Raw genomic sequence first — 3,464 nt, 5'->3', positions numbered from 1 at the left:
CGAGACACCCAGGGGCCCCAAAATATCAGCAGAGCGTCAACCTGTCACCCAGGAGGTGCATGCAAAATTTGGTGGCTCTACCTCAACCAGAAGTACTAAAAATACCTCCATCTTTTTCCCAACTGCTGACTGCACAAAGGGCCTATGCTGAAATTTACACTATAAAGGGCAACAGTTCGGGCCTAGAGACACCCAGGGCCCCAAAATCTCAGCAGAGCGTCAACCTGTCACCCAGGAGGTGCATGCTAAATTTGGTGGCTCTACCTCAACCAAAAGTACTAAAAATACCTCCATCTTTTTCCCAACTGCTGCTGCACAAAGGGCCTATGCTGAAATTTACACTATAAAGGGCAACAGTTCGGGCCTGAGACACCCAGGGGCCCCAAAATCTCAGCAGGCGTCAACCTGTCACCCAGGAGGTGCATGCTAAATTTGGTGGCTCTACCTCAACAGAAGTACTAAAAATACCTCCATCTTTTTCCCAACTGCTGACTGCACAAAGGGCCTATGCTGAAATTTACACTATAAGGGCAACTGTTTGGGCCGTTAGCAGTTAGAGGTCTGACATTTTGCACGAGCTCTTCCTGGGGCCCTTGGTGAAACAGCCCGGCTTTCAAAGTTCTACCAGTTCCAGGTCCAAAGATGATTGCAGTTGGGCCTGAGACACCCAGGGGCCCCAAAATCTCAGCAGAGCGTTAACCTGTCACCAGAAGGTGCATGCAAAATTTGGTGCCTCTATCTCAACCAGAAGTACCAAAAATACCTCCATCTTTTTCCCAACTGCTGACTGCACAAAGGGCCTATGCTGAAATTTACACTATAAGGGCAACAGTTCGGGCCCTGAGACACCCAGGGCCCCAAAATCTCAGCAGAGCGTCAACCTGTCACCCAGGAGGTGCATGCTAAATTTGGTGGCTCTACCTCAACCAAAAGTACTAAAATACCTCCATCTTTTTCCCAACTGCTGACTGCACAAAGGGCCTATGCTGAAATTTACACTATAAGGGCAACTGTTTGGGCCCTTAGCAGTTAGAGGTCTGAAATTTTGCCTGAGCTCTTCCCTGGGGCCCTTGGTGGTACAGCCTGGTTTTCAAAGTTCTGCCTATTCAGGTCCAAAGATGATGCCAGAGGCCAGTTGATCCTGAAACACACACAGGTGCAGTTCGGTCCCGAACCACCCAGAAGCCCCAGATTCGCAGCACAGTCTCAACCTGGCACCCTGGAGGTGTATGTTTTTGACTGAATGGAGAATTTCAGTGTGAAGGCCATAGAAAGCCATCTATGAGAATCTGGAAGTACTTCAAAGGCTGATATTTCAAAGACAGAGGGAGAGAGTGGGCTGATTTCAATAAAAATGGAAGCTATAGAGTGCTGCTTCAAGACAGGTGGCTACACCACTGTAGGTACATGTGAGGATGAGATATTAAGGAAGGAAATAATTCCTTACCCTAACCCTAACCCTATAGATGAGAATCTGGAAATCCAAATTCCAAATTCCAAATTCAATTCCAATTCCAATTCCACATTCCATTCCACATTCACATTCCAAATTTCACATTCCACATTCCAAATTCCAAATTCTCATCTTAACATGTATACATGGAATTTGGACTATAAATTGTGGAATGGAGAATTTAACAGTGTGAGTGAGGAATTGTAATGTGGTGATTGTATGGCAGCCTTTTTTGTTTGCTCATAGATAGAAGTCCTAATTTTGTACACATAAACCTTAGAAGGGTCTGAGTACAACATATTGACACCAAGGTTTTCAAAGTTCTGCCAGTTCCAGGTCCAAAGATGATGCCAGCGGAGTTGATCCTAAAACACACAAAGGTGCAGTTCAGGCCCCGAGACACCCAGGGGCCCCAAAATATCAACAGAGCGTCAACCTGTCACCCAGGAGGTGCATGCAAAATTTGGTGCCTCTATCTCAACCAGAAGTACCAAAATACCTCCATCTTTTTCCCAACTGCTGACTGCACAAAGGGCCTATGCTGAAATTTACACTATAAGGGCAACAGTTCGGGCCCTGAGACACCCAGGGGCCCCAAAATCTCAGCAGAGCGTCAACCTGTCACCCAGGAGGTGCATGCTAAATTTGGTGGCTCTACCTCAACCAGAAGTACAAAAATACCTCCATCTTTTTCCCAACTGCTGACTGCACAAAGGGCCTATGCTGAAATTTACACTATAAAGGGCAACTGTTTGGGCCAGTTAGCAGTTAGAGGTCTGACATTTTGCACGAGCTCTTCCCTGGGGCCCTTGGTGAAACAGCCCGGCTTTCAAAGTTCTACCAGTTCCAGGTCCAAAGATGATTGCAGTTTGGGCCCTGAGACACCCAGGGGCCCCAAAATCTCAGCAGAGCGTTAACCTGTCACCCAGAAGGTGCATGCAAAATTTGGTGCCTCTATCTCAACCAGAGTACCAAAATACCTCCATCTTTTTCCCAACTGCTGACTGCACAAAGGGCCTATGCTGAAATGTACACTATAAAGGGCAACTGTTTAGGCCCCTTAGCAGCTAGAGGTCTGAAATTTTGCACAAACTCTTACTTGGGGCCCTGGTGGCACAGCCCGGTTTTCAAAGTTCTACCAGTTCCAGGTCCAAAGTTTGCAGTTCGGTCCCTGAGACACCCAGGGCCCCAAAATCTCAGCAGAGCGTCAACCTGTCACCCAGGCGGTGCATGCTAAATTTGGTGGCTCTACCTCAACCAGAAGTACTAAAAATACCTCCATCTTTTTCCCAACTGCTGACTGCACAAAGGGCCTATGCTGAAATTTACACTATAAAGGGCAACTGTTTGGGCCCCTTAGCAGTTAGAGGTCTGACATTTTGCACTGAGTTCTTCCTGGGGCCCTTGGTGGTACAGCCTGGTTTTCAAAGTTCTGCCTGTTACAGGTCCAAAGATGATGCCAGAGGCCAGTTGATCCTGAAACCCACACAGGTGCAGTTCGGTCCCGAACCACCCAGGAGCCCCAGATTCGCAGCACAGTCTCAACCTGGCACCCTGAGGTGTATGTTTTTTTGACTGAATGGAGAATTTCAGTGTGAAGGCCATAGAAAGCCATCTATGAGAATCTGGAAGTACTTCAAGGCTGATATTTCAAAGACAGAGGGAGAGAGTGGGCTGATTTCCAATAAAAATGGAAGCTTATAGAGTGCTGCTTCAAAGACAGGTGGCTACACCACTGTAGGTACATGTGAGGATGAGATATTAAGGAAGGAAATAATTCCTTACCCTAACCTAACCCTATAGATGAGAATCTGGAATTCCAAATTCCAAATTCCAAATTCCAATTCCAATTCCAATTCCAATCCACATTCCACATTCCAAATTTCACATTCCATATTCAAATTCCAAATTCTCATCTTAACATGTATACATGGAATTTGGAATATAAATTGTGGAATGGAGAAATTTAACACTGTGAGTGAGGAATTGTAATGTGGTGATTGTATGGCAG

This window comes from Hippoglossus stenolepis, unplaced genomic scaffold, assembly GCF_022539355.2.
Source record: "Hippoglossus stenolepis isolate QCI-W04-F060 unplaced genomic scaffold, HSTE1.2 HiC_scaffold_25, whole genome shotgun sequence".
In the NCBI taxonomy this organism is placed as follows: domain Eukaryota; kingdom Metazoa; phylum Chordata; class Actinopteri; order Pleuronectiformes; family Pleuronectidae; genus Hippoglossus; species Hippoglossus stenolepis.
The sequence above is the reverse complement of the archived record's forward strand: the minus strand, read 5'-3'. Positions refer to the sequence as shown.